Genomic DNA, 27,484 nt, shown 5'->3' with positions numbered 1-27,484 from the left:
TGACTAAAGTCCTGATGTTTTGTGTCTGGTTCAAAGATTAGGCCAAGGGGCATAAGTAACAAATAGAAAGGGATAAAGTAGAGAAATTATTACATATGGTTCCTTAGTTTAAAGCTGTCCCAGGCAACACTGAAAGTAAGCTCCCTGCATGATTCTTCTCTCCCATATTAGCAGTAACTTCCTCTTCCTTAAGCATGTAGACATAATCATGCATGGAGCACTGTATTTACCATTTCTTATATATTCCCTGAATATATCCTTCCAGGCAGGAAAACTGAAAGTAAATTCCTGTTATCGAGGTGAGATTCATTTCCTCCTTTTCTCAACTATTCACATGTTTGTCACTATGTGGAGAAAAATCAGTAAATGGCCATGTTTTGCATTATCTAATCCACTCAATGGAAATGCAACTGTCAGAATCTGAGAGATACAGATTCAACATACAACTCATTCAAAGCCGGGGTCCGAATGCTGCCTTCCTTAGGGAGAATGTATACATAATCTGATAACAGGCATAGGCCAAGTATTTGCACTTCATTCAGAACCCTACAGAGTAACAGAATGTTTTCTTTTTTTATTTTATGCATATTAATGTTATAACCAAATGTATGTCTGTGTACCATGTGCCTGACTGGTACCCATGGAGGTCAGAAAAGAGCACAGAGTCACCTGAAATTAGATTTACAGATAATTGTCCACAACCATGTGGGTGCTGGGAAGAGAGCTGGAGTCCACTGCAAGAGCAACAAGTGTTCTAAACCGCAGAGCCATCATATGCAACAATGAGTACTACAATTAAACACTGTTGACGTCCCTTATCTTACATTAAAGAGCCTTACATTTTCCTCACAATCAATCATTTTTGTGAACTATTTATTGTCATACATAAATCCAAACAAAATCACGAAAGTAATCATTGTTAATGGTGAGTATCAGCTATGAAAATAATTAAGAGAAAACAAGCAACAAACTAACGCTGACTCTGTCATCCTTCCAGAAAAAGGGGAGTTGCCATGTTGCGGGCTCTCCTTAGGTGATAATACCAGGGAAGATGCACACACCTGCTCTGGAGTCACTGGCAGCAATGTCTTCAATAGCCAAGTCAGAAAAATTCAACGAACTGGAAGAGAATAGACCCAAAATAAACTTGAATAAAAAATCCACCTGGAACAAGATGCCATTCCTATGTTACCTTCTCAGACTCACTTGGTAGTAGTCAGCAGCACCACCCTTCACCAATTCTTCACCATTCAACCTATCTCCACCAGGACTAGAAGCTAAGGAGTATTGGCTTATGGATATGTGACTCAGACATCACTCTCACTGAAAGAAAGACTCTCCTAGATGGTTATGTCTGGTGACTTCTCACTGCAAGATTCAAAGGTCCCGGCTTCATCTTCCATTCATGTCAACCTTTAAGAGCCTCTCAGGTTCCAGGGCATCTGATGGGATCAGCTGAAGCCATAACTGTTACTGCATCACAACTCAGCTACTTCTTTACATGGTCCTACTATAGTATCTTTCACACAGGTGTTGAACTCAAGAATACCTTATAATAACATGGATGTCTGTAATTTCCTGTGTCTGAATCTTTCCATGAACTTCAATTGAAATAGTTTCTTATTCAATCATTGTTCTCCACTGATGGGCCAGACACTTGGCCATCGTGTTAAAAATTATATAGTTATCCACACCATACACTTTATTCCAATGATTTCTCATGAAATTCATGAGATAGAGCAATTTTGTAGTACATTCAAAACTCACCTCAAGTACAGCCTTGCATATGACCATTCCAACAGTAAGACAAAACCTCAGGTTTATGTAGAAACTTCTAAAAGCAAATTTACAAATGATGGAGTTTAAGTAGAGTGACTACATTGGGCTTTGATTAAATCACCCCAGCCTACACACATATTGTCTGATAATAATATTAATAGTATCCCTTTCAACTCTCAATGGCTATTAGTTTGGAAAGCAAAATATGTGCTTACTTCATTGTAAAGAGCTCTCTGTTTCACAAATCAGTGAATGTGAACAACACATAGATAGGAGAAGAGAGAGAAAATATAGGAAAAACGTGCTGGCAGTCAAATCATGGTAAGTGTGTAAAGAACATTGCCTTCCTGTCTCTGAACATCATCAAGACAATGTAGAATGAACTCAATGATTTTTTTAAAGATTGAAGATTTCCAGAGATATATGCTGTGCCTTGGGTTAGGATTCATGGCATGCCATTGATATTACTTCATTATTAACTTGTGCTTTGCAATTTCTTCTCTACCAAGTGCCTACAACTTTTATAATAGTACTGGGAATCTGTTCTTTCCAGAGAATCCATTTGATATCTATTAATGTGCCATCAGTATATAACAACTTCTGAAGCCATTCTCAGAAGTTACCAGAGATGTTAAATTGTTCCATGGTCCAGATGAGCCAATAAGAAACACAGATACTGAAATCAAAGAGAGAAATTTTATTTTGCTGAGGTGGGAGAAAATTACATAAAAGAACCATCTTCTACAGCTTTACTATGCAATACATGAAATCAGATGGATAAAAGTTGGCAGTTTATAATTACAGAATGAAAATCTAACCTAAGGTTAATATCACACAGAGTTTATGTTGGCCAAGTACAAACTCCCTTCTATCCACTCAGCTCTTGGAGATCCTTGAAGACACAGTTTTAAAAACAAGCAAACAAACTGCCCATTACATGTTGACCCAATTAAATTCATTTGGTTACTTGATTATTTCAAAAAAGTTGTGGAATAGTGATCATCATAGGTTCTGAGTTTTCTTCACAAGGTTATCAATTAATCTGGAAAATAAAGGAGTTTATACAAGGGAAGGGGTCAATTAGGGAAGAAAGGGGTCTTCAGTACCTCCATCTTCCTTGCAGTGCCCACAAGAACATTGTGACTGCTCCAGGTGTTTGCCAGAGCCTAACATTAGGGACCAAGTGGACAGAGAGACTCCAAGAGGGAGCAATAAAAAAGAGAGCCTTTTGAGTCTTAAAAGTACTGCAACAAGATGAAGAGAAGAGCAAAGAAACACGTGCAATAAGCCTGAAAACATCAGTTTACCCTATGAAATCAGATCCAAAAATGTTTGGCAACCTTGAAGGAACAGATATGTAGGATTCCAGCTGAATCTGACTCTCTTAGTGCCCAGAATGCAACGTGATGATTTTAAAAAGGCCACTATCCCACTTTCCTCAAAATTGAACCCAGATGATGGCACTGCACACAGTATCATCCAATACAAGGCACGGCTCAAAAGATGATAAGACCAGACTTTGTAATAGTTACCAGTAGTGAACATGGAGACACAACCTTGGAATCACTGGAGGGAGGAGCCTTGGGGTTCTAAAAGAGCAAGAAAGTAAACGAAAAGGCCATTGCAAATTATGATCATAGGTTCATGTCTCTTAGCTTACATTTTCTTTATTTTCTCTGTTTAATGGTAATATAGGAATCTAGGGCACCACAGAAATAAATGTATATGATGTTCCATTCCTTAGAAAATAAGAAAGTGCTAGCAATTCCTGTTGTCTAAAAGACAGGTCTGTCTACTCAAGTTCATAGCCAGAAAGCCCTCACTCAGTGTAGGCGACAGGAGAGAATCTGAGTTTGGCAGTGGCCTTTGTCAGTCATCACAGGTAACACTAGAGACACTCAAGTAGCTCTTTTTCCATATTATTTTAGATAAAGTAGAAACTTCAGTATAAATACTATTTCACTTGGGATCAGAAAACTGAGGTTTGATTCCTATTCCGCCACTTATATATGGTGCTAAGTGCATGATGCATGCAATCTTGCTTAATTGGATGCAGTAAATAACACTCAATTGCTCTCATTGGACATATGAGAAAACTAAGGCACAGAAAGTTCAAATATGCCTAAAGCTACATGGGTAGGTTGACATTCCAGAATTGAATCTGAGATATGTCTATGATCTCCCTCATCAAATATGCTTATCTCATATACGGTATAGAGAGAGCAAATACATATGAACGATGAGCTGATCAGCACCTGTTACATATTAGTTTTAATATTAATAATTGAAGGATATAAGACACTTTATTAAAATGCACAAAAAATGCCAGTAATTTAGTAGCACATGAGCCAAACCTGAGGCTTGACTCATGTTACACATTATGTGAAATCCTCATGGCCTGTCTGATTTTTCATCAGAGCACATTAGAAAGAAATACATGCAATCTCTGAAGTATAGCAAAAGAAAAACTGCACAGGAAGGAAGTTCTGAGGAACTCATTAGTGACCAACCAACAAATGGTTTCCCATATACCTTTATAAGATCAGAGTCATGTATTTAAGTTCATTCTTCAGTGGCAACAAAATATTCCAATCATCATGACATCATTCGTGATGGAGAGATGGCTGGGGTATAAAGCACTTTCCCTGCATACATGAGGAGATGAGGGTCATCCACAACACTCATACAAAAAACATCTGGGCATGGTGGCTCATACTTGTAACCTCAGAGCTGAGGGGCGGACAGCCAGATACTTAGGGCTTGCTGGCCATCCAGTCTAGACTACATGACAAGCTTCAAGCCAATTAGAGACCCCAATGTCAAAAACAAGATAAACAGTATCTGAGGACTACCTCCACCAGTTATACTCTGGCCTCCATGTACATACACAAACATGTGTGCACACCTGTACCCATGTATGCAAGTACAGATATAAACATGTATGCACATGGACAAAATTAAGTTATTAGAGACAGCAAGTGTTGGCACATCATAGAAGCTTAATTTGGTTAAAGCCTTTCATGTCTAGATGGAACAGTCCCTATTTCTGAGGATTTCATAGTCTCCCTGCACTAATATGAGTATTTTCAAAAATTTTGCCTCCTAGAGACCCAAGTCATGATCTGAACAAGAGAAAGCCTATTGTTCCAAAAGACAATACAAGGTCTGTGCTAGTATTTTCATATATTAGCCATCATTTGTGTTAACATCCACACCCATTTGATTCAGCCTAAGAAACTGTCTAGATCAATAAAATAGTATCTTTATAGATGTATTAGATGCATGTATGTACTTTTCAGCTCTGATTGGACAGTGGTCTTCATATCTGTACACTGTACAATATACAAATTATACCTTATTAAACTAACAATGATAGTAATAATATGGGACATGGGATAGCAAAATAAATTCAGTAGATTAAATAAATTCAGAAATGGAATATTTTGATCATTTCTGAAGATCATTACTTTAACAACTAATTCTTAAGTCACTATTGAATGGAAGAAATTAGCCTATTACCAAAGGAATGTGGAACTGAACAGGTGAACTCACCCTTGAAGAAGTCATTCTGCAGCTCTCAGATGGGTGAGGAACAAGGACGGGGAAAGGAAGCACTAGCTTTAGAATCTCCATCTGTGTTGCCCCTGAAGAAACGAGAATCTGGCAGTCTGACACACAAATGAGTGAAACACCGAACATGTTTAGAGAGAAAATAGTAAGGCCTTCAGAATCTATACACAAGATGCCCACAATCTCATCAGCCAAATTTCTCCTCTAAAGGGCTTCTGTTTTGCAATCTGTCCCATGAGATGATGCATAATGCCTTCCGTCCATAGCGCCCCTCTTCACAGTGACTGTTCCAACTCTGTAATGATGATTTATTGCCTAGTGAACCAGATTCCCATGGCTCTGGGGGAACACAGGATGGAAGGGAGCCTACGTTAACTGTGCTAAGGGCTGAAAATCTTCATCTAAAAGCCAGCATCAATTTTAGAGCTCCCACATATTGTGGGTGGCCAGAAATACATTCCTCTGTAGCTGCTAAGCCAAATAACTGCACAGTTTCCCATTAAAGAGTATTCTCCTGTCATCCGTGAACTGGGTACATCTAAACTAAACTAGGTTAAATGAAAGTAGCTTAACTTGCTTACTGGTTAATTATCAGTAAAATTTTTTTGGGAATTTCTGTAGTGTAGGATTGGGGATGTCAAAGAGCTCTAATCACTTGAAAATAACTGCATGCGTTACATTTCTGTTATACTTACAAGGTTATGACCAGATTTAAACAAACTCCTTCTGAAGATAAATTCATAATGATTTCCATTTCCTAAAGCAATGGGGTGAAAAATGGTATATTAGGCTAGACACACATATGGAACTGTGAAGAGAAACAGAATCTGACCATGAATGGGTCCAAGTTCTAGTCGTTCACTGAACACTATCATGTCATTGAGGGTCTTACTTACTTTTCAGTAATAATAAGGGAACAAAATATTTAATAATTTACTTCTAAATCTCATTCCAACATTATTTAATAATTTTTCAGACATGTACCAATTTCATGTGTTGAATTATGCCTTGTTACCTTTTCTCTTATCCCATAATACCCTTTAAGTGTACAGGAAAACAAACAGAAGAAAAAGAGAGAACATGTTTTACTCCCTTACCAAATGATACTTTATTGATTTTTTTACCAATTTAAATGCAATGTCTTTGGATAAAATAACACGTGTATTTTCACTAACCAAAGGACTTGGTGTCATTTAAATCAGTTACTTATCTGAATTTCTAAGGATTTTAGGCTGTAAAATTGTACTATCATCAAAAATTCCCACCATTCGATCATGTTTGTTTCTTGAGTGGGCTTGCCACAAATCTTTTCTCAAAAATAATATTGCATATGCTTTCAGTTTGCAGGGCATTTTATCTTCATTTTTCTATTTAATCACAAAAATCTATGAAGTTAGTGGTGGGAAATTTTACTTCCTTTTATAAGAAAATGCACTGAAGTTTTGGGGGAAATGAAGTACCTTGCACTAAGATAGTGGTAGTAGTGGGACTGGATTATGGATTTTCACTTGCCAACTGTGGTGGTTTGAAAGAAAACAGCCCCCAAATGGAGTGGTACTATTAAGACATGTGGCCTTGTTGAAGTGGATGTGCCCTTGTTGAAGGAAGTTTGTCACTGTGGAGGTAGGCTTTGAGATCTCTTTTGCTCAAGCTTCCCTCAGTGTGACATTAAGACCATTTCCTGTTACCTGCAAGATGTAAAACTCTTACCTACTTCTCCAGCACCATGTCTGCCTGCACATCACTATGTCCCACCATGAGGATAATGCTCTGAACCTCTGAAACTATAAGCCACTACCTCAATTAAATGTTTTTGTTATAAGAGTTGCTGTGGTCATGGTGTCTCTTCACATCAATACAAATCATAACTAAGACACCAACCTAGTGCTCTTTGCTTTAGGGAAATAGAATTTCAAGTTTTCCACTCCTAAAGCCCATGGAATATTATCCCATAAACTGAAACAAATAGTGTGAAAACTTAAAGCCACTAGCCTGGTATCTAGAGTGATCAGAGGCTAAGGAGGTTGTTAGATAGCAGTATAGTAGAAGAGATCCCAGCATGGCAAGACAGGTTAGAAGAGATGACCTCTAAGATCCAGCTCATTCCAAGGCTGATGTGTAATATCATCAGCTGAATGATAAAGATAAGAATACTTTACATTTATCCCAGGAAAATCAAAGTGCAAAATGCATATTAGACATTCACATGTTTAAAAAAAAACCTTTGGTTAGCCCCAGCAAAGTCATGAAGTCATGGCATAAGAACCAGATCCACAGACAGAAAAGATCTTAGAAAGACATGGGTCCTCTTACTGTTCTGTGCCACCACATGCCTCAGGTCCCTTACATTCCCAATTCAAAATAAAGTCTTATAGCAGCAGATTTTTTTGTCTCTGTGACCAAAGAATAGGAAAAGGATCATTTAAATTGTTTGTTTTATAAGAGACTACATGAAAGAGGAAGTTATTATTAGACCAATAGTCAAGTTTAGTGTGCAATTTTCTACATAAGCCTGAGGGCTTTTCTCTGATTAAATGTTCTATCACTATAAAGATGCTGGTTTATATATTTAAACAACTTTTAAAAGACATTAATTTTTTTATTTTATGTCAATGTGTGAGTATTTGCACGTATGTCTGTGTACCATGTATACGCTGGGTGCTCCTGGAGGCCTGAAGTGTGTTTGTGGTTTCTTCAGTTGACAAAACTCCAATGAATATTTCTCTATCACCTGACACAGGAGTCAGGCCATGATCTACACTATCTACAACTATATACAAGAGGTTGTAAGCAACCCATCACCTTTCCCAGAAGACTTTCCAGAAAAGCAATGGAACTGAGTGTTGTCCCAGTCAAGGGTATCTAGGAAAATGTTACATAATTAAATTGCTATTGTACCAAATTAGCTTCTCTGGCCACTTCTCCAGTTGAGTGAGGCATATCCGTGATGATGATATGTACTAAGATGATAAGTCATAGGACATTCAGATGGAGAACATATGAGAGACGAGACTACAGAGACTAGAACTTGAAATAACAGGTACCAAATACAGCTTCATGTCATTTCTAGAAATGTTCACATTTTCAATAATATTCTTGTAAGAATTACTGGAGTCTAGGAATGTTTTCATACGATAACGCTACTAATTTTTCAAAAAACCTTTTGAATTTAGAACCTGTGAAGATAAAACTTACATGGAATTTCAATTTGGGATTTTCCACTGGTCAATACATGACATACATAAATCAGTTTACCTTAGTAGGTCTCAGAGGAAGCCATTAGGGAGCCTTGTAGCTCCAATATAATACAATTCAATGGCCTAATTGGCTTAAATGACAATGGTTAAAACTAAAATGATATATTCAATTTATAGATTCATGAAATGAGACTTGGAAGAGACCTCAAAGATTATCTAGGAAGCATAAAATCTAAACTTGGCATTAGAAAATGATAAATTTGATTTTATAAAGAAAATATTATGCAACAAATAAATGCAGCCAAGGTTTTTAACATAAGAGAACACATGAGAATAGTAGCTTTCCTTTTCCACTGTTCTGCTTCTGAAAACACGAGACAAGGGGGAGAAGGTACCTTGTCTGTCCCTTCAAATAGCCACCATTTGTTTTATGGGTACTACTTTTCAGTTATTTCCATATATACTTTATGACTTTTTATTTCATAAATCATAAATTGATGAGGTAGGTCTGAAAAGCTTCATATAACTAATCAAGAAAATGCATTTCAAAGACTTAGGATAGTGTGTGTAATCTATTTAATATGGGTAATCTAGCAAGCAGAAATCCAATGATATTCAAACTAAGGTTGATTTGACTTTGCACTCTATGCTCATTTCATTCTTCAACATTGTCTTTCCTTGAAATCTTTATAGTTGGACTTTCACGCAGCATATCATCTTGGCAGGGTCTATGTTTGAACAGCAAGGTAAGAATATTATTCTCAGATGAGGTTTATGCAATTGCAGCTCCTTCAATGTAATACTTTCTCCTTTGAAAACCTAAACCACTTCTCAGAAAAGTTGCTCTGCTTCATTAATATATAACTTCCCTACCTTCAAGTGTATGATTGTGTCTATTGAAGCTGTTCTGGGTTGCAGAGAAATGGTCTGAAAATTTCTGCTATTACTCACCGTCAATCAGTTATTACCAAAATACTCACGATTTCAGCTATATTACAATGTTTATGGTGAAGAACCATAAAAATCATGAAGCCAAATCTTTTAACTCCAAAGGATTTATACACTAATTTTTTTCTTAGTTCTATGTGTAATGTTCTTATTTAGCATGCCCCAACAGCACAAGTTACACCATTACCAGAGTATTTCTGTGGTCATATGACTAAAAGAAATTTCTGATGGAGAGGATCATGAATGGAAATAAAGTTTTACTTATCATTGCAACTAAAAAAAAGCAAGTGGGTACATGTAATGTCTAAAATCATATTATATCAATACATTTTCATATAAAAATACATATAATTGAGCTTTTTGAAGATTAACTTGTAGTTTACACAATATGGCTATGCTTGAGCACAATTAAAGTAATTTACATGATGAAGGAACTATATAGATCTACAAACAGGTACACACCTTAATAAATTTTGTCCATACACTAGCAAATAAGATTAAATTACCACCAATTATTAAACAAAACACAAGTATAAATATGCCCTATATACATAGTGGTAAATATATAGAACATTGAAGGAAAATCTCAAATTAAGCAAATTAAAGATGACAGTTGCCTTCTTTTGAGTAGTAACAGAACCTACAGGACAATAAAGTGTGTGTGTGTGTGTGTGTGTGTGTGTGTGTGTGTGTGTGTGTGTGTGTTCACCTACATGTGCATGCATGTAGAGGCCACAGGTCAGCATTTTGGGTGTCTTCCTCAATCACAATTTATTGAGACTAAGTTCTCTCATTAAACTTGATGCTCACTAATTTAGCTAGAGTGGCTGGCAATCTCACCCCATGGATCGTCCAGTCCCTGCCTCCCCAACAATGGGATTATAGGCCCATGTTACTATGCTGGGTGTTTGCATTGATGCTGGGGATCTGAATTTAGATCCTCATGCTTGTACAAGTGCTTTTCTTACTGAGCCATTTACCCATCCTTGAAATGCTACTTTTAATTAATTGAACATAAACCAAATCTACACTATTAAGTATAGGTTTTATTAAGAATGGACTTGAAAGAACAGATATGAGTGAGCCAGCCCCAAAGTTGTAAACATGGGAAAGCTATTCCCATTTCTCATCTGGCAGACCAACCCTACCCAAACCCAGGGTTATGAATTGTCCTGCCCCAACATCCACCCCATCTATGATCTGTTGGAGCATGTGAAAGAATCTGACCCCCATACCCAAAGCTGAAGGATTTCCACAACACAGGGCAACAACAGAATATTCAGGAAGTGTTCTTGTGAGGGCCCAAGATCAATAGTGTAATAGAAGCCAGAGGCCTTTAACCAGACCAATGACTCTTTGCAATGAACACTTACAAGTAAAGATACATGGACAAAGGGGTTTACAGCATGACTGACTGTGTCACACTGCAGCTTCCATGATGAGATTTTTTAACTTTTCTCCCTTTTTTTAAATTTTTTTCAGTTTTTCTCTTAAATTTTGTTTTATTGGGGGTGGGGATACAGGGTCAGGGGGTGAATGCAAAGGAACGGCAAAGTGAATGGGATCAAGATACATGATGTAAAAGACACATCGAATTAAAAAGAAATAAAGGTTAAAAAAAAGAACGAAGCCCATTTCTCAATTGGACTATTGGTCCTTTTGATGTCTAATTTCTTGAGTTCCTTATATATTCTGGATATCAGTCCTCTGTCAGATGTGGGGTTGGTGAAGATCTTTTCCCATTCTGTAGGCTGTCGCTTTGCCTTGTTGACCGTATCCTTTGCTCTACAAAAGCTTCTCAGTTTCAAGAGGTCCCATTGATTGATTGTTTGTCTCAGTGTCTGTGCTACTGGTGTTATATTTAGGAAGTGATCTCCTATGCCAAGGCGTTTTGAATCCTGGGACTTATGCAGGGACACTTGGCTCGGTCTGGGAGGGGGGAATGGACCTGCCTGGACTGAGTCTACCAGGTCAACCCCGGTCCTCGGGGGAGACCTTGATCTGGAGGAGGTGGGAATGGGGGGTGGGCTAGGGGGAAGGGTGGGCGAGAGGGGGAGAACAGGGGATTCTGTGGCTATTATGTTGAACTGAATGGTGTTGTAAAATAATAATAATAATAATAATAAAAATATAACCAAAAAAAAAAAAAAAGAACGAAGTCAAAATAAAGCTTTTTATAGGGCCTAGAGAGATGACTGGGTAGTTAAGGGCAGGTACTGCTTTTGCACAGGACCTAAGTTCAGTTCTCCTAACCCATACCTGGTAGCTCATATTCACTTGTTTACTCCAGTTCCAGGGGATCTAATGCTCTCTTCTGTCCTCTGTGGACATTTTACTCATGTATACCAACACACACACACATACACACACACACACACACACACTTACACAAATAAAATAAATCTTTCTTTAAAAATCTTATTTTTTTATTTTTGAGATTATAATTTGCTTGACAGAAGAAAAGAAAGAGAAATGCTGTAAAATCTTTAAATCTTTAAAAAAGACACTTTTTGAAGGTTAGCACACAGGAAGGTTGTGCATGAGTATTTACAATAGTTATTCTTAAGCATTTGACATTCATGTTGTCATTAAAAATTAATAATCATGGTAGCAGATCCCATCTTTATAAAACGTGAAGAGACATGACATAAAAATGATCACGTAATTTTTTACGTAGCCAGGCACACGCCTTTAATCCCAGCACTCGGGAGGCAGAGCAGGCAGATCTCTACAGTGAGTTCCAGGCCAGCCTGGTCTACAGAGCGAGATCCAGAAAAGGAACAAAGCTACGCAGAGAAACCCTAAAAGATCACGTAATCTACTATGTTAAAAAAAAATAACCTCAATAATTGGGCTGAGATGAAAATTCAACTGGTGGAGTACTGGTTTCCAACCCTCAGAACTCACATAGAAAAGCCAGATATTATTGTACTCCTCTAAAATCCAGTGCTCCTGAGGATTATTAACCAACAAGTTCTGTAACAAATAATGGTGCACACCTACCTGTGCACCCAAATACCACACACACACACACACACACACACACACACACACACACACACACACAAATGCACATCTAAAACAATCTTAATAATTATTGAGAAAAATTAATACTGTTATGACTTTTAACTTTTTGTCCAAACATTATTCTTTATATTCATTATGAATATGCAGAGAAATGAAAAAAAGTAAAATTAATCTTTATTACTCTTATGGTAAGTATCAGAAAGTGGGCAAAAGTAACACTTTTGACAAATATTGTAAACTTTCATTTTCTGGAGGCTTTTAGGGGGAAAAAAGAAATGAAAAGATATAGTTTTCCCTTAGTATCTATGTGCTGTGTGTCAAATTCTGGTAGAAAAAAATAGAGACAGAGAGAGCTAAAAATAAAGAAGGAAGAAAGGGACCATTAATTATCCTTTTCATTTTGTAAGAGAATCCTAGACTTTTAGCAGTTTGTTGAGATTATTCTACATAGCAACGTAGAACTCCCAACTCTCTTTAAGTCATTTTTCTCTGCCCTTTATCCCACACCGAAGGTCAGCTGGGGTGAAGTCCCATTTCTACAAGTGGTAGAATAGTAGACAGCCCAAGCACCATCTAGTACAGAAGTGGCAAACATTAGCTGTAAAGATCAACACAGTGAATGTCATGCTTTGCAGGTCATAGGGTCTCTTTCACAGCTCTGATGCAATTGTTTCATGGGAAAAAAATCATCTTTGAGGTCAAAAGATTGACTGTGGCTGTGTTTCAGTAAGACTTATTTTGTGCACAATGCAATTCTCATTTCATATCATACCTCAGGCTATCACAAAGGATAAATTAACTTTTGAACTTTAACCATCTAAAATAATGTGAAGTGCTCTCATTTTTATGGGCCATACAGAAGGGGAATAGCTCAGAGGTGGCTCATGGACCACAGTGTGTCAATATGTGCTCCAGCAATGACCCACCCCATGGGAGGCCTTTAGACATTGTGGCTTTATTGCCTGCTTGAGGGATAACCAAAGCAGCCATCTTAGCAAGACCCCTGAGTAAAGTCTGGACTGGAGCCTGCTGCAAAAGAAGCCATTTTCATGAATGGAATCCCTTTGTCTTTGGCTGGCAAGGCTATTTGTGCTTAGGCACGTTCTTTGGTTTAAATTTACCAGTTGGCAAATAACTGCTCTAAGCATTGGTCCATTAGCTTCATGCTCAGAAACTTTGGTTGCAAGGACTTAGTAGTTTGAAAATAGCCATTGGCAAGAAAGACTGGGAATTCAGTCACTAATTCTAAATGCTTCCGAAACACAAATGTCTATGTATACACAACTGGCAAATCACTTTTTAAAAATAAATATATTTGGAAACAATATGAGATTTGTGATGCTAAAAGCTTGGCAAGTTTGTGCATACATTAAATTTCAGAGACTGAAAGAAAATAAATTGGTTTCTTAAAAGTCTGAGGATCAGGGACATGTATATCAAAGAAGAACCAAGCACCTGGGTGGTTTTCAGTCCTTTTATTATGATTCCAACAAACTCATTAGCAATGACTCTGACCCTGAGTAGATAAAAGCGGGAAGAAGTCATGATAATTTTAGGTTTAGGAGCTTGATCATATCGCGAAGTTTTTAACAGGGAATCATTGCAGAACTCTTTAACCTTTATTTTATTTTTTCCCAGTACTTTTTAATATTATCTTTGAGATTATAATTACAACATTTCTTCCTTTCCTCCCTTCCCTCCTATCCCTCCCATATACCCTTTTCCTCTCTCTCCTTCAAATTCATGGCCTCTTTTTCACTAATGGTTATTGCATACATGTATGTATATTTATATACATATATATTCCTAAATATAACCTGTTCAGTCCACATAATGTTTTCAGGGCTGATCATTTGGCACTGGACAACCAATTGGTGTGCTCGTCCCTGGGGAGGATCACCTCCCCTACTCTCAGCTTTCTAAGTTGCCTGATGTTCTTCATGTAGAGTTGAGGCCTTGTGGGCTTTTCCCCACCCACTCTGGCATGTCCAGTGGCTTCATCCACATTCAACTTATGTTTGGGCAATCATGTTGGTGAGACTATACAGGTACAGCTTCTGATAGGCCAACTAACAAAAACCCCAATACCAGACATGAAAAGCCCTCTCTTGAGCTGTTGGCCAGAACTGTCCAAAAGACATACAGCTTATTGAAGTTGCCCTTAGTTATACCCCGGAGGTGGAAGATAAGCTCCTATTGATGAAGGCACCATGTATTTCATAAACAGGCCATAGAGACCCCTGGACTGGAATTGAACAGGATGTTCCCTATCTGAGGCCTAATATTCATGGTACCGGAAGGCACAATGTAAACTTCCAAAAGAGAGAAACAACCAATAGTCCTACCCAGCTATGACACCTATGAACCACATCAACGACCATGATGGCACAATAACCTTACAGGTGCAGTAGTGGCACACACACTTTGGTGGTCACCAACAGCTTTCTAATTGGACTGAAGCCTTGCTCAACAGGAAGGTGACCATGCCTGGTACTGGAAGCCTAGCTAACTACTCAACTCTAGTGAAGCCATGCTTATTAGAGGAGAATCTACAACTACTGATTTACTAAACCCTGCATAATCACCAAAAAAATTTAAATGTTTGTCCTTATACCCAAAGATAACTGGAGTCTTCACCCTTCATCAAGGAAACTTCTCTTCGAAACAGAGGCTGATCATTACAGGAAACCATAGCCAATCAAAACTCAGAGAGTTTTGAATCCCATCTACAAAATATTCCTGCACTTAAAGCTCATAGAACATTGGGGGTGTGAACAGATTAAAATAGCTAGATGATCAGGAAATTTGCTGTGAAATCATGTCTAACTTTTATTTAAATCTTCACTATGCATCAAGGAGAGCCTAGACTTACTACTTCTTTTAAATTTAAAGAGTTGAACTCAAAATTAAGTTTATGTTCAAGAGCAGTTAACAGCAATGAGGGCTATCTACTACTTTTTCAATCCAGAAAGAGAAATGAGATGATTCCTCTGCTATCAATGCAACATATACTTCCTTGACATCCTTTGTGCTAATATAGATAATGACAAATACTGTAATTTTATTATTTATACACACATTCATTTTCTCACCTTCAACAGATATTTAGTAATTGTTTAAATAAGTAATTTTATTTAGTGAATGAAAGAGTTATTTCTCAACAAAAGGCATTTTGTTGATTAGAGGTTTCATTATTTAACCAAGGTTTGTGTCAGGATTGGTGTGGCTCCTGTTTCTGAAGAATTATTATGCTTATAAATTGCCAGCAGCTATTGAACAATTTCCTTGTCACAAGAATTCATTTCCTTGTAGGAGACATGCTGATATGATTTCTATTTTATGGAAAGGCAACCAAAACTAATAAAAGTAAACCAGTCACTAAGAAGAAAAGTAAATCAGTCAAGATTATGGAGAGGGGACTAAACTAGGTCCAAGTCCACTTCTGTTTGACTCAAAACTCTAGGCATGTAACCATTTGATGAATTACGTTAATACACAGCCTGTTAATGCTCCTCATGGGGCACTAGAAAAGAAGATGACTGTCTGTAAACAGAAATGCCTTCTACACAATGCCCTTTGACTCCCATGCTACTTCAGGCATCTTCTGGGGAAAATGGATGATTCTCGGACGTATACACAAACCCAAAATGTAGAAGGCCATTGGATTGGCCTTCAGGAACATATTTCCCTAGAAGACATCCTTTGGTTTTACTTAACTGGTTTATCCAATCCATGAGTTTCATTCATCAATTTCAATCTTATGCTGACAACATGCTTGCACTGCCATTGGAGTCTTTATTTTTGGGTGGCAGGTTGTGAGTGGGAGAAAATAAGAAAAACAGTGACTCATCTTGAACTTATACAAGAGATTTTAGAACTAAAAAGCAACACAATTGCAAAGTATAGATGAGCCAAGCATTCAAGATTCAGTGGAAGCAAGAACTACTTCACATGTCAGGGATGAAGCATGTGGGAAAAGGTAGTTGATGTCTGTTTCCTTCAATAACCTCATTCTTCTGCAAGAATCTAGCATAGCTAAATACAATTCAGTTTGTGGTGGTAATCTAATTGTATTGAAATATTATTTTGATTTGTACTGAAATATTAATTTGATTGTATGTTAATAAATAAAGTTGTCTGGGGGTCAGAGCTATTAGAGCCATAGCAAGAGTGTGGCGGTGGTGGCACACGCCTTTAATCCCATAGATATCTGTGTGTTCAGGGTCAGAGCTATTAGAGCCATAGCAAGAGTGTGGCGGTGGTGGCACACGCCTTTAATCCCATAAGATCTCTGTGTGTTCAGGGATACAGCCAGCATTGGAGACATATGCCTTTAAGACCTAGGGGGCTGTACATTCAGACAGTGACGAGGCAGTCATGTGTTTGGGTTTACAACCAATGAGAAGGCAGAACAACATACTTTAAAAATACGAACCGACAGGAAGTAGGTCTCTTTTCGCGAAGCTGGGACAGCAGGAGGAAGGGTGAGATTTTAGCTCTGAGCTCTGACCTCTCGGCTTTCTCTTTTACATTGTTTCTGTGTTTCTTATTTAATAAGACGGTTGGTTACATCTACATCTGGCGCCCGAACAGGGACAAGAATCCATTAAAAACTGCTTGGCTTGGCGGCAGGTCCGCTTTCCCGCAGCGGCGGCAGCGGCGGCACAAGGCGGCCGGCGGCGATAGGCTTCTTAGTCCGAGCTGCTGGCGTCCTAGTCCGGGTAGCAACTTCTAGCCCGGGCCTAGGTCTGTGAGCAGCTTGCCTAAAGCCGGTGCTACAAACAACTCAGACCTGCCCTGCCGAACAGGGCCCTGCCTGTAAACGCACGTGGTCGGAGCTTAAGGAAGCCAGACCCAAGCCTTGACTCGGCACAAGAGGGAACACGTGGCTGCATTTAAGCTTTAGCCGGCTACGCTTTCTTGTGCGTTCTCTCTTTCCTCTCTCTCTCTCTCTCTCTCTCTCTCTCTCTCTCTCTCTCTCTGGATTTACACCTGGGACACTAGGTGGCTGCTTTGAAAATCCCCTCGGATTTCTACTGTTCTACGCAGATTTGGTAAGTCATAATATATCAGATATTTTAAAGGAAACTATCTAAAAGAGAATTTTTTTCCACATTAAAAAACAAATGGGTTTTATGTGTACATAGGAAGAAAATTGGTTTTTGTTCGAAATTTTAGGCAGTCTGGCAATGGAACAACTATATAATATTAGTATTGGTGGAATTATGCACCTCATCACTATAATAATCCACATTTTAATATTTAAAAAGATAGTCAATTTAAGTGCCAGGATAACAGCGTTAGAAGAACTTGTTAAACCTGTAAAAATTCAGACAGAAGAAATTAACAGTGAAGTTGTTTCAAGTCGGGATCATAAGGTTGCAGAAAGAAAGCCTGTTTTCACACAGTCACCCTTAATTTATCCTGTAACAGTACAGCAGATGCCTGATCAAATGGCTACACAAAATACTTGGGCTCCAATTGAAATGTTGGATTTAAAAAGGTTTAAGGAGGCAATAGTATCTTATGGCATGCATTCCCCATATGTAAAGCAAATGTTAAACACTTGGTCAACATATAATAGGATAGTACCACAGGACTGGCGGGACCTCGCACAAGGTGTTCTGGAACCCAGCCAGAGACTTCAATTTCTGACTTGGTTTAAGGAGGAGGCTAAAAACATAGAAAAACAATGGAGGGATAAAGGAGTACAAGTTTGCCAGGATCAGCTTATGGGCGAAGGCCAATATGCTTCAGCACAAGCACAATGTTTATATGATGTCCAAACCCTAATTTTATGTCGAACGGCAGCCTTGAATGCATGGGACAAAGTTGAGGAACCAGGAAAAAAATCTGAGTCATTTACAAAGGTGAAGCAAGGCCCAAAAGAGTCTTTTACAGATTTTTTACAAAGACTGGCTTCAGCAGTAAAGAGAACGGTCTCGGATTCAGAAGCTGGTAAGGCAATAATTGAATCTTTGGCCTTTGAGAATGCGAATGCAGCATGCAAAAGAATAATCAGGCCATTAAGGGCAAGATCTGCACCTATGGAAGATTGGATTAGAGAAACAATTAATGTTGAAGCTGATGAGCATGATGATACATGGGTAGGAGAAGTAATTTCAAAAGGTTTGAGGAGTGTTAGATGTTTTGGATGTGGAAAGCAAGGACATTTGAAAAGGGACTGTAGACAGGTCATTTCCAGAAACAATGTTTCTTCAAGGAACAATGGCAACAGAATGCCCCTTCCTTCTGGAGTATGCAGAAGGTGTGGTAAGGGAAAACACTGGACCAACGAATGTAGATCAACAAAGGACAGACAGGGTAATCCTTTGCCTCAGTCTTCGGGAAACTCCCAGAGGGGCCTCAGGCAGGCCCCCAGTGCAAATCCAGTTCAAACCTTTCCGGCAGCCATAGAGGAAATGCCTGCTCTGGAGAGCGATTAAATAACCAAATGCCTATTGGAATAAATCATGCTGGTCAGAATGATGAAACAGAGAGAATAGAAAATTCAGGAGAAAACATAAAGAAAATTTTTTGGCAAACTTCTATTAATGAACAAAGACCAAAATTAACGATAAAAATAAATGGTGTTTTGTTGTCTGGTCTGGTAGACACAGGTGCGGACGTTACCATAATTGCACCAGAATTTTGGCATCCAACTTGGCCTCTTCAGGAGGTAAACGTTCAACTGTTAGGAATTGGGACATTATCTCAGGTGAAACAGAGTGCAAGATGGCTCGAATGTATAGGTCCAGAAGGACAGAGAGGAAAATTAAAACCATATGTGGCTAACATAACTATGAACCTGTGGGGTCGAGACTTGTTGCAACAATGGAATACTCAGATTAACATCCCTCCAATCTCAGAAACAAATCATAAACTAGCACATGTTACTGAGAGAAATATTAGAAGATATTGTTCTAATGAGTGGTCACCAGCCATCCATATTATACAAGAACAGGGCACAATAACTGAGGATCTTCCAAAGACACCAACAGCTCTACCTTTAAAATGGTTAACAGACAAGCCTGTATGGGTCCAGCAATGGCCTTTAACAACAGAGAAACTCCAGGCTTTAGAAGAGCTGGTAGAAGAACAGTTAAATGCTCAGCATATTGAAGAATCAACCAGCCCTTGGAATTCTCCTGTATTTGTTATTAAAAAGAAATCTGGTAAATGGAGAATGGTAACAGACCTTAGGGCAATTAACAAAGTAATTCAGCCAATGGGTTCTCTACAATCTGGGATGCCTTTGCCTACTCTGTTACCAAAAGGATGGCCTCTCATAGTTATTGATTTAAAAGACTGTTTCTTTTCAATACCCTTACAAGAAAAAGACAGAGAAAGATTTGCTTTTACAGTGCCTACTTATAATAATTCTCAACCGGTTAAAAGATTTCAATGGAGGGTCCTCCCACAGGGAATGTTGAATAGCCCAACTCTGTGCCAATATTTTGTACAACAGCCATTGGAAGTGATACGTAAAAAATTTCCTAAATCTATAATTTATCATTATATGGACGATATTTTACTAGCTGACTCAAATGCAGATACTTTAGAAATAATGTTTGAAGAAGTAAAGAAAATTTTGCCTCGCTGGGGATTACAAATTGCTCCTGAAAAGATACAAAGAGGAGATTCTATTAATTATTTAGGATATAAAATAGAGCTACAAAAAATTAGACCCCAAAAGGTGCAAATTCGGAGAGATAGACTACAGACTCTTAATGACTTTCAAAGATTATTTGGAGATATTTCTCATCTACGAACTATTGTTGGGGTAAAAAATGATGAACTGACTAATTTGTTCAAAACCTTAGAAGGTGACAAGGACTTAAATAGTCCAAGAGAATTATCACCTGAAGCTGAGAAAGAATTAGCCTTGGTAGAAAAGAAAGTGCATGAAGGACACGTGAATCGTATTGATCCAAAGCTGGATTGCATTTTGGTTATCTTACCTTCTAGGCGTTCTCCTACTGGAATATTAATGCAGAGGGAAGATATTATATTGGAATGGATATTTTTACCAAATAAACCAAATAAAAAATTAAAAACTTATGTGGAAAAAATCTCTGACTTGATTTACAAAGGAAAAATGAGACTTCGTCAATTAGCAGACATAGACCCAGCAGAAATTGTCGTACCATTAACTAAGGAGGACATTGAAAAATTATGGACAGAAAGTGAACCTTGGCAAAGAGCTTGCAGTAATTTTTTGGGAGAAATTAACAGCAAATATCCCAAAAGCAATAGAATTGATCTTATAAAGAGAGCTGATTGGATCTTGCCTCGAATTGTACGGCAAAAACCCATATCTGGAGTTCGTACATTTTATACAGATGCCAACAAACAAGGAAAGGCAGGTTACAAATCAGAAAATTTAAGTAAAGTGGTTCAAAGTCCGTATAATTCAGTTCAAAAATCAGAATTGTATGCTATTCTGTTGGTATTAATGGATTTTTCAGAACCTCTCAACATAGTAACTGACTCTCAGTATGCTGAAAGAGTGGTGTTACATATTGAGACTGCAGAATTTATCCCTGATGCTTCAGAATTAACTTCACTATTTATTCAATTACAAGATACAATCAGGAAAAGGAATCATCCTTTATATATAACTCACATTCGATCCCATACTGGTCTGCCCGGCCCTCTAGCACAAGGCAATGATGAAATTGATAAATTATTGATAGGAAATGTGCTGGAGGCCTCAGAATTTCATAAAAAACATCACGTTAATAGTAAAGGTTTAAAAAAGGATTTTTCCATAACCTGGCAACAAGCCAAAAAAATAGTAAAGAAATGTCCTACTTGTTCCTTCTACAATCAGACGCCATTACCAGCAGGATGTAACCCAAAGGGTACTCAGAGAAATGAAATCTGGCAGATGGACGTGTTTCACTTTGCAGAATTTGGAAAATTGAAATATGTACACCACACTATCGATACTTATTCAGGATTTCAATGGGCAACTGCTTTGAGTTCTGAAAAAGCTGATTCTGTAATCACTCATTTGCTAGAAGTTATGGCCATCATGGGTATACCTGCACAAATCAAAACTGACAATGCTCCATCATATGTCTCTGTTAAAATGAAACAGTTTTTTGCTTATTACAATATAAAGCATATTACAGGCATACCACATAATCCTACAGGTCAAGCAGTTATAGAAAGATCAAACAGAACTCTAAAGGATATGCTAAATAAACAGAAATGGGTAACAAAAACCCCCAGAAATAGACTGCATAATGCTCTTCTAACTTTGAATTTTCTGAATGCCAATGAGAAAGGAACAACAGCTGCAGAGAGACATTGGATAATAGAAAAAACTACAGAATTAAATCAGCCTATATACTTTAAGGATGTGCTGACCTCAGAATGGAAACCAGGGTATGTATTACATTGGGGACGTGGTTTTGCTTTTATTTCTACAGGAGAAGATAAGCTGTGGGTACCATCAAAATTGATAAAGGTTCGATTTGAACAAGAGAGACCTCTTAATTAGAGGAGGTGATAGTTCATCAACCAGCATGAACATCCAATTTAAACTAACTTGTATCAATAAAACATGCCTTTTCATTTCATCAGATAATAACTTGCCAAAAAGGAACATCCCCAAAATTAGTCTTGGGGAAAGGTTTTTGTTTTTGTCTTTTAGGAGAATGAAGGTTAAGGAATCTGAAGAACACTGGACAAATGAGACAACTGAAGAAAAGGGACAAATCATCTATCCCAAGAAACAGAGTGAAACGGTGTATGGGTATATATTATCTAAAAAAAATTTTATGTCTTCCTAAATGTTTGTTTCTGCTTTTCTCTAAAGATTTAACACTATTGGTCTTCTAACAGTCCCAGTTCAATTAAAATTTAAAGCTGACTTTGGAGTTGGAGAATGGCTCTCTCCTTCTTTAAAATCAAGCATGTTGTTAAAAGGAAAATGCAAACTCCCTGTATCATGCCAGAATAAGAGCCATCTTCTGCTATGGTACAGGACAAAAGCAAAATTAATTAAGGGACTATTCTATTACTAATCTCAACTCTTTGATTCTATTCTGATTCTTTAAACTTTTCTCAAAGTATAAATTTTATATCAAAATTTACAAGATTAATACATATATATACATTTTAAACTTTGTTAAGATATGAATGGTCACATAGAGTACTAACTAATTCTAGAAAAAAGGCTAGCTGCATATATATGTTTTTGTGTCCGAGTCTCTTATCAGTTTTCTGCAGATAATCACGGCCAGACCTAACATCAACTGAAGTCTCCAGAAAGAAGATGGGGCCCCACAACAACAATTCCACGTGGACAATAATAATATCATTAAGCTGACAAACATCATCCACAGATCAGCTTTGAACTACAAGGTGCTCAGAGCAATTTTGAGATGACTAGCTGAGATGATCCAGTCTCAAAGACTACTTGAATAAGGACTTGAGATAAACCCTGAACTTTGGCATTATACACAGACTGGATAATGAAGGATATAGTTACCTCTCCTAGAATTTGACAATTAACCTAAAATTTTTCTTTCAGGATAAAGAAAACTTCGCCCATACCCAGCAGGAAGCAATTTTAAGAATACGACGCCCACATTCCCAAAGAGGTGGTGTGGGGCGGGTGGTTTTTTGGTCTTTTTAATGGGTTTTGGGTCTGGGATAATTTTCAGTATTTAGGGGGGTTGGTTACAAGTTATTGTCAAGGGTTAGGAAAAAGGCTAAGCAAAGGAGATTAGATTTAAGGTTCTTGTTTAAAAAAAAAGAGAAAGAAAGAAAAGAAAAAGACAATTACTAGTTTTAAATACTTTACATTGGATTGAATTGTTTTATATTGTACACAAATTTGAAACTGATATTGTTAGAAAATGCTATATGTATATTTCTAATTGTATTTATTCCATCCATTTAACAATGTAATGCAAATTTCTGATCCTTGAATGTTATTATTATCAACTATTAGGATATAAAGAAATGAAAGCTAGTAGTTAGACATTATCATAGAACTTGTAGTCATATTAGATATGTTTTAAAAATTGAGCAGAGATGTTTTAGACAGGTCATCTTCAAACCCTTCAGAGATCTACAGAATATGGCATTTACAATGTTTTAATAACTTAGAAAATTTTTCTTTTTTGAGACATGTCGGCTCCTGGCAGTACCAATCTACTTTAGAGAAAATATGGGCATTGAAGAAACTGCATATGGAGTCAACTTTCATTCTGGCAAAAGTTAGCCACTGGACAACAAAGTATCCTCGAATCAACAGGACAAAATGGACAGACAGATCACGAAACAAGGGACTACTGATTCTTGCCAAAACAAGTGTGGTTATGGCTTTATCAAAAGGCATCTTCTGAGGCCAGGACAATATGGCCCCATCCCTGAAGTGGCCTTCGCATCCGGAAAAGGTACGGTGCCCTTTTCTTCGAAGGCAGCTTAACAGGCAGAGGGCCGATGGATTCTGTTGTACAATGGAACAGCAGCTGAAAGCTCATGCCTCTCAAAAGTAGACTGGCATTTAATAGAGGGATGTGGAGAAGAAGGGGATGCTGAGATGAAGCCATATATACACAGCCAAGAAGAATGGACAGCTGAATTAAAAAACTGTCAACAATTTCCAGAATTTAAAATCCTGAATCATGACAGGACACTAGTGGAATTCAGGTGTTTCTGGTACGTGGACTGCTCTCACCCAATGTGAGGTTGAACTGTTGACCTTGTGTACATCCTACTTCACAAATGAGTCTGTCAGATACACTAAGCCTATAGGCTGAAGATGATGCCCCAACACTGCGGAGAAACCTCAGGTGACTGCCCAGGCAGCTGGCTGTTTCTGTCAACTCACAAAATTTTTTGGAAGTTGCTTGCATGCACTTCCTGTTTTTATTTTTGTTAGCTAATATTATTCCCTTCTTGGGTCTCTGAGGGAGTTGAAAATTAGTTAGTTATGGTTGAAGATTAGTTAGTTATAGTTGAAAATTAATTAGGATAGAAAGTACATTAGATACATCTTGGAATTATCAAAATAGGATAGATAATGGAATTATTTTCTCTGATTCGTCAAATACCTGTTTAGGTATTTATTACTTGTATATATTGTATATAGTTATTGTACTTTTGTATATAGTTTTTCTTTTGTTAGTCATAACCTTTTGCTTTTTTTCTTTTTATTAAAATAGAAAAGGGGAAATGTGGTGGTAATCTAATTGTATTGAAATATTATTTTGATTTGTACTGAAATATTAATTTGATTGTATGTTAATAAATAAAGTTGTCTGGGGGTCAGAGCTATTAGAGCCATAGCAAGAGTGTGGCGGTGGTGGCACACGCCTTTAATCCCATAGATATCTGTGTGTTCAGGGTCAGAGCTATTAGAGCCATAGCAAGAGTGTGGCGGTGGTGGCACACGCCTTTAATCCCATAAGATCTCTGTGTGTTCAGGGATACAGCCAGCATTGGAGACATATGCCTTTAAGACCTAGGGGGCTGTACATTCAGACAGTGACGAGGCAGTCATGTGTTTGGGTTTACAACCAATGAGAAGGCAGAACAACATACTTTAAAAATACGAACCGACAGGAAGTAGGTCTCTTTTCGCGAAGCTGGGACAGCAGGAGGAAGGGTGAGATTTTAGCTCTGAGCTCTGACCTCTCGGCTTTCTCTTTTACATTGTTTCTGTGTTTCTTATTTAATAAGACGGTTGGTTACATCTACATCAGTTAGTCACCATAGAACAAAGCCAAACAAGTGTTGAGTAAAGCTTTAATTAAAAAGTAACTTTTAGGGTGTGGAGAGGTTGCTCAGTGGTTAAAAGTACTTGCTCAATCATGAGGAGCAGAGTTCAGATCCTAGCACCTACTTTGATCAGATCACAAATGCCTGAGCTCTAGTTCCAAGAAATCTAATGTCCTCTTCTGGTTGCCATAGGCACTTAGACACCATGTGAACATATATACATATAGATACACTCACACAAACAGAAATAAAACAAAATGAACCCTTATTAAAAATATTAATGGTGTGGTTCCCTATCTCAATTTATCACAACCCCTGAAATCCTTGCTACATAAAGTCTACGTGATTGTGTTTGTATATTTTCTAGATTCAACATTTAAACAAAGTGGAAAAAGTCTTTAACCAACAAAGTCAATGATAGTATAAATAATCATCATACATTAATTAAGTTTGAGAGCACTAATGAACAGCTCACAAGTTTGGATGAACTAAGCTCTTGGATTCAGTGAATACAACATTATTATCTTTTTCTGATTCTGAATTCCTAATATTTAAAAATTAAGTTAAAGTTTCACACCTTTGAAGACAAATCTTTACAGTAATGATTTCTGTGTAGTGCCAATCAACCAAAGCTTCATAGAGATGGTCCTAGTTCAGTCTTCTAAACAGGCTGCTCATACATTCTCTTCAACTGCTGAGCTTCTGAAGAACTCAGGTTCAGAGCAGCTGTTACAAAAAGGCTAACACTTTATTAGTTAGCTTTATCTTATGTGAAAAAAAAATCTAACAACAAGCATCTTCAACGAGGAGGGGCCTGTTTGGGAAACCAGTTCCTACATTCCATCATGAAGAAAGGCATAGCAGCCAGAGCGGGTAGCTAACTGAATGCACTGAAGAGACACTCAAGAAGCAGAAACCAATGGATGTTTATGCTCAGCTCACTTTACTGAATGCACTGAACAGACACTCAAGAAGAAGAGACCAATGGATGTTTATGCTCAGCTCACTTTCTCCTTCCTGTGCAGTGTGAAATGCCAGCACATAGAACAGCACTCCTGACATACAGGACAAATCTTCTAACCTCAGTTAAACCAATTTAGATATTTCCCCACAGACATGCCCAGAGATTTGTTTCCATGGTAGTTCTAAATGAAATCAAGTTGACAATCAAAATTAAGCACAAGTTCATTTTACTAAATAATAACAGACATCAAAAAGAAAAAGTCTTCTTTATTTTATATAAATTTGAGATTTTATGTCATAAAAGAGTTTCCATTTGCCCTTGATTTCCATCTGGTGGTAAAAATGCTACCAAAAGACTGGGTGTAATGGAGCACACCTTTAATACCAACACTTCAGAGACAGAGGCAGAAGGATCTCTGTGATTTTGAGCCCAGGCTGGTCTATATAGCAAGGTCCAGAACAACTAAGGCTACATAGAGAAGCCCTGCCCTGCCTACACACACGCACGCACGCGCGCGCACACACACACACACACACACACACAAGCTTCAGTAAAGAACCACTGTTTTTAATGCAAGAGATCATAAGCCTGAGCCTTATAGAAATAGGATGATCATAACCTTAGATAGTTAAAGCAAATGAGGAACAGAAAAGCTTGAGTATTTGTGCAATATGTAGAAACTCAAGTCAAGGATTATTGATGAGTTTAATTTATAATATTTGATTATACTGTGATAGATCAATGAAACTCTTTGTGTAACAGATTTAACTATAACGCTTGAAAATAATTCCTGTAAGATTAGAGGGTCAGCTGGAGTGATTAACAGAAAATATTCTAATATAGGAAACCATTTAACCCCATAAAGTCTCACAAACTCTTAACATGTAAAACTGAAAACCTTAATTTACTTGAATGTGAGATATTATTTTAAGAAAAGATAGCAAAAGAAAAGAAAAGATATTTAAGAAAAGATAGCTCCTAGGGTAGAATACAACAAATGATATTTTGAAGCCCATGGGAAAACATGTATTATAACTATACAACTCATTCAGCTCTAAATACATATAATCCCTTCAGACATGAGTAACCTCAATTTCTTGTGAAGTCTTTTCATTAACCTTATGACTTTGGACACTAGATTAATTATTCTGAGGCATTTCTTTGGTATACTGGGATAATGAACTTCAACTGTGTGCCCTTTGTATATATGCATGGGTTCTGGGTCTATTACTTCTTCATCAGCAGTCCTATAATTTCA

At 37.6% G+C, this 27,484-nt stretch overlaps 1 long non-coding RNA gene across 5 annotated transcripts; it reads right to left on the bottom strand.

The window, feature by feature from the left end:
* On the bottom strand, positions 1-26,027 carry LOC143269715 (uncharacterized). Of its 5 annotated transcripts, XR_013046315.1 has the most exons (6): positions 25,840-26,027; positions 6,045-6,106; positions 5,332-5,447; positions 4,312-4,424; positions 1,768-3,368; positions 1-1,120 (listed from the first exon to the last, which is right to left on the bottom strand). It is a non-coding gene; the product is annotated as an uncharacterized LOC143269715 (long non-coding RNA). The 5 variants fall into 5 exon arrangements; XR_013046313.1 differs by having other exon boundaries at positions 1,768-1,834; positions 2,248-5,447; XR_013046314.1 differs by having other exon boundaries at positions 1,768-4,424.
* Positions 26,028-27,484: the final 1,457 nt, after the last annotated feature.

The sequence above is a fragment of the Peromyscus maniculatus genome, chromosome 20, assembly GCF_049852395.1.
Source record: "Peromyscus maniculatus bairdii isolate BWxNUB_F1_BW_parent chromosome 20, HU_Pman_BW_mat_3.1, whole genome shotgun sequence".
Taxonomy (NCBI): Eukaryota; Metazoa; Chordata; class Mammalia; order Rodentia; family Cricetidae; genus Peromyscus; species Peromyscus maniculatus.
Note: the sequence above shows the minus strand (reverse complement) of the source record. Positions and strands in the feature narration are given on the sequence as shown.